Source organism: Musca domestica, unplaced genomic scaffold (genome assembly GCF_030504385.1).
Source record: "Musca domestica strain aabys unplaced genomic scaffold, Musca_domestica.polishedcontigs.V.1.1 25, whole genome shotgun sequence".
Lineage (NCBI taxonomy): Eukaryota > Metazoa > Arthropoda > Insecta > Diptera > Muscidae > Musca > Musca domestica.
Window position 1 is genome coordinate 9,022,635 of NW_026712277.1, and position 9,354 is coordinate 9,031,988.

At 34.4% G+C, this 9,354-nt stretch overlaps 1 long non-coding RNA gene across 1 annotated transcript; it reads left to right on the plus strand.

Annotated features, from left to right (window-relative positions):
- Nucleotides 1-4,477: 4,477 nt before the first annotated feature.
- LOC131802842 (uncharacterized) lies at nucleotides 4,478-4,934 on the plus strand. Its single transcript, XR_009342403.1, has 2 exons — nucleotides 4,478-4,720; nucleotides 4,787-4,934. It is a non-coding gene; the product is annotated as an uncharacterized LOC131802842 (long non-coding RNA).
- The last annotated feature ends 4,420 nt before the right edge of the window (nucleotides 4,935-9,354 follow it).

The following is a 9,354-nucleotide window of genomic DNA, read 5'->3' on the forward strand; positions in this document are numbered from 1 at the left end:
GACAATTTGTGTGGGAGGTACCAAAAGTTTGACAATAATATTACGATGCACTAAGTTTGGATCAGATCGGATACTCCCTTTCGGTCAGACAGACAGACATATGCACGGACGGACATCGCTAGATCGACTCCAAATGTTCTGAAACCGATTTGGTCGAAAGAGACCTGGGGTCCAAAACCGTAATTTCGATGAGGCACGCTTTGGCCGTATCAAATGATATATACCCTCTTTAGCCATGTGGCTGAGGAGATAAAAATATTACTGACCAAAAATGTGAAATCATTTTCTGATTTTCTTCAAACTTAAACAGCATTTAATCTCCCATGAAGATGTGTCGGTCCACTTCTTCTGATATCTCCCCCACAAAGAAGCAAAATATTTTACTATCATAAATCTCATAAAATGCGAAATACCTCCCCCAAATCTCCTCAAAGTTCGAAAATTGCCAAAAGAATATTTACTTTATATCTAGGATAAAAATGGGATATGTAGGACCAAAATGAAAATGTCTATCTGGTTTTGCGTTTGTTTATATTAATTGGTAGTTTCAATGACAATATTAGACTGTATTATTATATTAAAAAATCTAAAATTAAGCATTAAAGCCCTAATTATTAGTTTTCTCTTAAAAATCTCTTCTTTACTCAACCTAACATTAAAATGTCACTTCTCCAAAGAAAACAGTCATTCCCCTTTAAAAAGCTACTATCATAGACAAATGAAGGTATAGACTAAAAAGTTTTAAAATTTTCCCTTCCGGCAGATGTCACTATTGTTGATCTTGGGCCAGTCAAGTCACTCAGGGCTAGTGAAGTCACTCGACTTCGAAAACAATTTATTCACTTTTCTGCTATTTAAATTCTATATTTTTATATTTCACGACATATTTGGATAATGTAAAAGTAAACAAAGTTACTATTTCGTTTTTAATTGATAAATAATAAAGAGTCATAAAAATATTCAATATTTTGTAGTTTGAGAGAATTGAGTGAGTCTACTGAACCTCTCTCACAGCATGAACGACATCTATTGAAGCACTTTTTTCGAAGATAACAGATGAGACATCTTTTTAGTCTATACCTAATTTGTCTATGCTACTATCAAATAAATTCGTTCCCCTTTACTATTATTCTCCAACAAAAAGCCTTTTCAATTCCTCTCACTCTCCCACCACCCATTGGAGTATCATCTTTAAATCTGTTCGCAATAAGAGTAGTAATGCGTATCATCTCAACTCTGTCTGTCTGTTTTCCCCACTTACCAAGAACAACAGCAACAAAAAAAGGGCATATGTTATGAGAATGAAATCAAAATATAACACACACACACATATACATTACATTCCATTCCATTCCCTGTGATTTCTCTGCTACTGATCCCGCACCTTGACGCACCAACATTCAACACACAAATTAACACTTGTAAAGCAAATGTAGACATGTTGCTATGCAACAATAAATACACAAACAAACACACATACATGCATACATTCCTTGCGAAATGGTGGCTCGTTTATATGGTAAGAGATTTAATGTATTTCCTTCTCTTTGTTGTTGGGGTGAATGATTCAACACCTCAGCTCACTGAGGTAGTGGAGAAAGGGAGAGAGAGCTGTAAAGAGAGAGATGAGTAGGAATGTAAACATAAATCATTACACCGAAAGATCCACACAATGGCAATTACAAGAAAATTTAATTGTTTTCTTTTGTTATTGATTGATTAATCGCATCTGGCTTTTGGTATGTGCGGGTTATGCGAGAGATTACAGGAAAAACAGAGAGGGAACCGAAGATGATTAGAAGAAAAATATAAAACAAAATGCCGGTTATATGCCGCAGAGGAAATATATTGTATGTAAAACAAAGCTGAGGAAGAAGGCGCTCTAGCGGCGAATTTATCTTCGTTTTTTTTTTAAACAACCCACCAATCAATGTCTATGTATTATTCATTCACTTCATGAAAAATTAGCTTTAATTACACATTTTGGACAACATTAGTGTTTTAAAAAATTAAAATAAGTTTTAAAATATATTGTTCCGACGCTGTAAAATTTCTGTGTTATACAGGGTGAGATAAAAAAACTGCAACCAAATTCAGACTGCTGTCATTTCTAAGCCTTTCGTCCGACAGCTGTTAAATCTATTCCAGTGACATCTCATAATATTGTTTACAAGCGTACAAAAGCATTTTGGTGAGAATTTTCCGGGAAAAAAATTATTCGTGATGGTATTCAAGCGTGATGGTGTGATTTCTTTATATTTGGCTGGAAAACCAACCACAAGTGGCTATCGTTAGGGCACTCCAGCATTTAAATGAGAATAAATTTTTGTGGCTCGTACCGTCGCTCGTTACCGTGATCTTGGCAGCGTAGCCCGACGTCAAGGAAGTGGACGGAGGAAAACAGCAACATCAGCAGAAATGGTTCGAAAAATATGAAGCGACTTGATCGAGACCCGCGTCGCAGTGGCCGAAAATTGGCTCGTGAGCTGAACATATCGCAATATTCCATTCGGCAAATATTAAAAAATGAGCTCGGGGTAAATCCATTGAAATTCTAAAATGTGCCAAAACTTACACCGCAACAGAAAGAAAATAGACTCAAAAGAGCTAAAGAGTTGCTTCGCTTGACCGAATGTGGTGAACTGCCGAACTTGGTTTTCTCCGATGAGAAAACATTCGTTGTCCAGCAGTTGTCCAGTTTGTAAACAAACAAAATAATCCGCTCGTGTTTACTTGCCAAAGAGATCAGCTGAAAATGTTCAAAATGTTGGCGGTTGGTCACCAGAACTCAAGCGCAGGCCATGGCGACGGTATGGGTGTGGACCGCCATAACAGTCATTGGTCACTCTCCGCTTGTATTAATTGACCATGGCATCAGAATAAATGCCGAATGTTATCGCGAAAATATTCTGGAGGGCGTATTAAAGCCTTGGATACCCAAACATTTTGCCGCAGACCTTGAACTCAGCACCATCCAACAGGACTCAGCATCATCGCTCTTAGCACGCGCCACCCAAGAATGGTTACAAAATGAGGTTCCTCGCTTCATTTCCAGCACACAATTTCCACAAAAATCTCCGGATACCAATCCGTTGGACTATTGGTTCTGGAGTATTTTGGAAAGCAAAGTTGGCACTAGGAAATACCAAAGTGTCGATCACCTCAAGCAAGCGCTTCGCCGGGAATGGGCCAAAATACCGCAGAGAAACTTTCGGGCAGCGTGTGACGGATTCATTGGCCGTTTGAATGCCATAATTCGTGCCATTCTAAAATTTTATACTATTTCCGATATTTTTTGCTTTCATTCAATAAAATGTAAAAAAAAAAATTAAAAATGACGGCATTTGACTTTGTTGCAGTTTTTTATCTCACCCTGTATATGGTTCCGACGCTGTAGAATTTCCTTGTTAAATACCCATCTGTCGGCAAAAGTATTGCCGAGGACATTTTTATTCGTGAACCTTTTTCGATGTCCTAATACCTTAAATCCTATTGTCCACCCCCCAGGTTTCTAGCTCAGAATAAATTATCCACGTTCTCATCAATTTAAGTCAATCACTACAATTTAATAAAATTCTGTTAATTTTGAAAAAAAAAATATCTCTCCTAACGATATCATTGTCAATCCATATCATGTTCTCCTCTCATATACATAATGTAATAAAGATCCTTTTTGCAACAAATTTCTGACACTTATATGCTTCAATTACGTTATGAGATGAAAGAGAGGGAGTAAGGGGCTAAGAGAACGAGAGAGAGAAAGCTCTTAATTAGGCATAATTGTTAATTTCAGCAAACAATGATTGATATGCCTTTCCACATGCAGGCAGATGCAGATGTTTTGTGAGTGAATGTATGTGTGTGTATTGACGCACATATCCATTCAAACATTAATACTCTGAAGAGGATATGCATTAATGTATGCCAACATGTTGAACACTGATAGCCTAGATTGTGTGTTTCTCTTTCAAGACAAACTGCCGTAGGATGTTGAAAAGAACAACCGGTTGTTCCATAGCCAAGTGGGTTAAGTAACAAATGAATGGGGGAAATATATTCGAAGTGATTTTGACAGAAAAAAATCTTAAACACTTCAGGCTCTATTGCATGGAAAGAGAGATCTGTTTTCAGTCAATCAGTAAGAAGTGTTTAAAGAGAATGTTATTCTCTCAACACGGATCGATCAAAATTTTATGGAATTTTTGGAAGAAGAAGAGATTATTATTATTATTATTATTATTATTATTATTATTATTATTATTATTATTATTATTATTATTATTATTATTATTATTATTATTATTATTATTATTATTATTATTATTATTATTATTATTATTATTATTATTATTCCTATTATTATTATTATTTATTTATTTATTTATTTTTATTTATTATAAGTATTATTATTATTATTTTTTTTTTTTTTTTTTGAAGTCTGGCTACCCACTTTTATAAACCCCCATTTGCCAAAATGTTCTCAACACAAATTAATTCAATATTAAAACAAATGTTCTCAACAAGGGCCTACATCCAGTCATCGGATTAAAATTTATCGCCTTGTCTCTTTTAAAGACAGCTGTAGGTGTCAGCGACTGTTCCCGTCCCTTTCTAGGCAGAAATATTAACGTCAGCAGAAAATCGAAAAAAAAACATCCTTGTCTACGTCAAATAAATTGTAAATATATGTTTGTGTGTGATGGTGTGCGTGTAAGTATGTGTAAGTATGACGATAAATGTAAAAATAACGTGTTTTTAATGTTTATTAATTATTATTGATGCACAGTGGCACGACGGCACAAAAAAAAATGATTTCAAAGTCAAGGGAAGGATATGGGAACAAAACGTCTAAAATATTGTAAAAATAATATTCTAATAAAATATGTCCAAGAGGGCCTTAAAAGTTAGGTCCTGTCGAAGACAATCCTTTTTTATTCCTTCTGTTTTATTCCTTAAATATAACTTACCAATTTCACCTGAGACACAAACTCGAATTGAGGTACTGACAACATTTGCCCTATGAACCTTATCCAATAACCAAAAATTATCCATATATTATATCAATTTCAATATTTGTCTCGAATTTCAAACCACTGTAAACCATAATTAAACATAATGTCTCCATGTAATTTTTATTGCATGCCATCCCCCGGGGGGGCAATTTACATTACATGTGTAAGTGTAAAGTCAACACAAACACACACACACACCGGTCTCTCTCAACGATTGCAAATGTGTCAACAATTATTGAAAAAAGTGTTAATGTTGGAATTTATTTAAGTGCGCGTTTGTTTGGCCATGTTTTTCCACAACAATGGACAATGGACAACATTATCGTATCGCCTGGTTCAACATCAACATTTCAATAAATTAAATTGACACTTCTGGACAGCCATCGACAATTGCAATTGACGAGACAATGGACCGCGAGAGATTGAAATCGGGAAAAAACAGAGTTAATCAATTAAACGATATATTACAGCAGAAAGGGGGGAAGAGGGGAGAAGAATTGATAATAAGAGGAGGAAAAGGGAGAGGGGTTAATGGGTTAACGAAAATAAATAAATATTATACTGATAACGAGACCTTTCAAATGAATGTTAACAGCTATTAATCTTTGTAAACATTGTGGGGTCATAGGTGCGTATAAGTGTTGTCGTAATGTATACGCCATAGTTCACCTAAATGAAGTGTGGAAGTGGAAGCACAGAAAATATACTGTATCAATTAAAGTATTGAATTCTAACACTGAGATGTCAAAACGTCAAATAATTGTCAATATTGAAAACACTGACACAAAAGCTATGAAAATATTTGAGGAATTGCTTCAAGAATAGACTTGATAGTTATATAAGAATGAAACCCTATTTTATCAGACATCGCAATGGCTAAAATGGGTATTTTCCAAAAAGCGAAAGATGGATTTCAATACTGATAGATTAAAAAAAAGTAATTTTGAAAATTGGAAAAAAAAAACTTAAAAAACACTAGAACCCTCAGATGCAGGTATTGAAAATTTTAACACTTTGTTGGTGAGGTGCCAGAAGGGCTTCGCAGTTATTTATCATCTTCACAACAGATTTTGTGCAAACATGTTTGTGTGTGTGAAATTTGAAGAGAGTTGGATGCTTATTTTGTTTTCTTTGAGTGTTTTGTTTTTCAAAATCTTAATCTTATGTGGGGGAGGTACCAGAAGAAATGGTCCAATCTCTACCATATTTACAAGAGGTCTTGTGTTGATGCAAATATTGAGATGTACAAAGTCTGAATAGATTCAGATGTTAATTTCGCGATTTACGAGCTTCATGGATATTCAAAATTTTGACTCTCTATGGGGGAGGACTGGACCGATATAACCCATCTTTACAGCAGATCTTGTGTTAATAGAGATAATGGGATGAGTGAAATATGCAGATAACCGGATGATTACTTCGGATTTTATGATCGTTTTGATTATAAAAAATTTTGATCCTTTGTGGGGGAGCTAACAGATCTTGTGCTGATAGGAATATTGAATATTGATATGCGCCAAGTCTCAATGGAATCGGATGTTAATTTCCCGTTTTATGAGCTTTATGAATATTCAAAATTTGGACCCTTTGTGGGGGAGTTACCAGAAGGAGTGAACCGATATATTCCATCTTTGTACCAGACTTTGGGTTAAGAAAAATATTGAGATGTGTGTAATTTGAAGATAATCGGACTCTTACATCACATTTTATAAGTGCTATAATTATTCCAAATTTTGACCCTTTGTGGGCGAGGTACTTGATGGAGTAGACCGATATTGTCAATTTTCGCACCTCATATAGCTCTGATGCAAATATTAGGATATGCAAAGTTAGAGCAAAATCGGATTATGCTTTCGCATTCTGTGCGTAAATAATTTTCTTTGGAAATTTTCACCTTTTGTGGGGGAGATACTAAAAGGTTCACAAAGGATATTCCTCATCTCCAAACTCGATGTAAGGTTGATAATAATATAACGAGGTACCAAGTTTGCGCACCACCCAGACAGACGGACAGACGGACGGACATCGCTAGATCAACTTCAAATGTCCTGTAACGGATTTGGTCCAAAGGGACCTACGGTCTAAAACCATTATTTCGATGAGGAACGTTTTGGCCGTATCTTATGATATAAAGCCTCTCTAGCCATATGTCTGAGGGTACATGCTTATGATTATTGTCACAACGCTATATCTGGTTCATTTTGGTTTACTTTTTTCTAGACTGAAATCGGTGGGATGTACCAAAAAAAAAGTCATTCTGAATTATATTAGCAATTTGGCGTAGGACTTCTTAAGTGTATGACCGCGAACAAATATTTACTCAGCTTTTGAAATAACTCAAAAAAAATAATCTTGAATTGTTCTCACAAGTTCTCGGTAATAGGAAACACCTGCGTATGATTATTGTCACAAAGTATACGTCAGAGTGTTCATTTTTTAATTATTTCAATATTTTTGGTAAGGAATTTTTCCGTTTTACAATGGACAAAAAATGGATAAGTTTTAAATAAATATTTGCAAGGATATTTTCAAGAATATATTTGATTTAAAAAAAACTTTAACTCACCTTTGGATTAAGCCCTCGAAATATATTTTCTGAGCTTCTGAAATAAATAGCAAAATCTTAATTTTGAAATGTTTTCACAAATTCCCTTTAATGAGACACCCCTGCGTATGAGTATTGTCATGACGTATACGCTAAAGTGTCCATTCTTTGGAAAATACAAATTTTCGGAATTATTTCTATATTTTTGGCAGGGAGTTTGACAATTTCACGATAAACTATAAAAAATAAAGAAAAACCATTTTTATTTGGTTAAGCACCTCTTTTTCAAATTATTATTTTGTTTAAGGATTCTAGGCTCTTTTGTTATGATGTCAAACAAAAAATTTCACATAGCTTAAAAAACTTAATTGTTTTATTGAATTCCCTTCAAGTAGACACCCCTGCGTATAAGTATTGTCACGACGTATACGCTACAGTGCCCACTCTTTGGAAAATACTGATTTTCGGAATGATTTCAATATTTTTTGTAGGGAATTCACAATAAGTAGTGGAAAATTAAATACTATGAAACAGAATTTTTAAAAAGTCGTATTTATTTGTTAGGCTCTTTTCCAAAGAACTGCTTCAATATTTCGTGTATATTTCTCTTTTATTTATGGACTCTTGAACCTCTTTAGGTTATATCCTTAAAAAATGTTCAAATAGCGTCTGAGATAAATCGAAAATTTGTAATTATATATTATTTTACGGAACTCCATTCAATTTACCACCCTTGCGTATAACTATTGTCGCAACGTATACGCCACAGTATTCATTTCTTGGAAAATACTGATTTTCGGAATGTTTTCAAATTTTTGTTTCGGAATTTTAAAATTTCACAATAAATAGTGGAAAATTAAATACTATGATACTGAATTTTTTGAAATAATCGTATTTATTTGTAAGGCTCTTTTCCAAAGAACTGTTTGAATCCTTCGTGCATAGTACTTCTTTATTTATGGACTCTTGGATCTCTTAAGATTATATTCTTAAAAAAATGTTCAAACAACGTCTGAGATAAATCGAAAAATATTAATTTTATATTGTTTTACTGAGTTCCCTTCAAATGACCACCCCTGCGTATGACTATTGTCACAACGCATACGCCATAGTGGCCACCCCATAAAAAATGCCTGAAATTGTTACATTTTCAATACTCCCGCTAAGGAATTTTCAAAATTACAACAAATCGTATAAATTGAAATAAGTTAATTGCAATTTCGATAAAAATAAATCACAATTATGTGTTCAAAAACGCCACATGCCTGACTTTGATTATCAAAGTGGCAAAAATTCACAGCCCCATTCAAAAAGATTTTTTTTTCATGCACCCCGAAAAAAAACTCGCACACAATTAAATGTCAATGTCCTGGTGGGTAGAAATTCCGTTTTTTCAGTACATATGTCCTAGATGTTTGCACACCATTCAAAAAAAATTGTAGGAATGGCACTCACTCTCTGTGTGTGTGTGTGTCTGTGTGAGTATTTGTGTTTGTCGGTGACAAATATTTCCATCCTTGATTACAGCTGATATCATTGAACATTTTTATTTACAGCTTCAAATTTCAACATTTGGATAGGCAACGTTATTGAAAATTCATTGTCTTTTGGTATTTCCATCCACCAACCAACACCACCGACCAGCATCAGCATCCCCCCACAACTGGACTCCCTCACTGCGCCCCCGGCCAGCACCAAAGAAATATTTAAAATTTCTTTTTAACGATGGCCTCACGTCATGCCAATTGCCTACGGGAGATCTCAATACGCTATGAAATTTTATTATAATTATTTTAT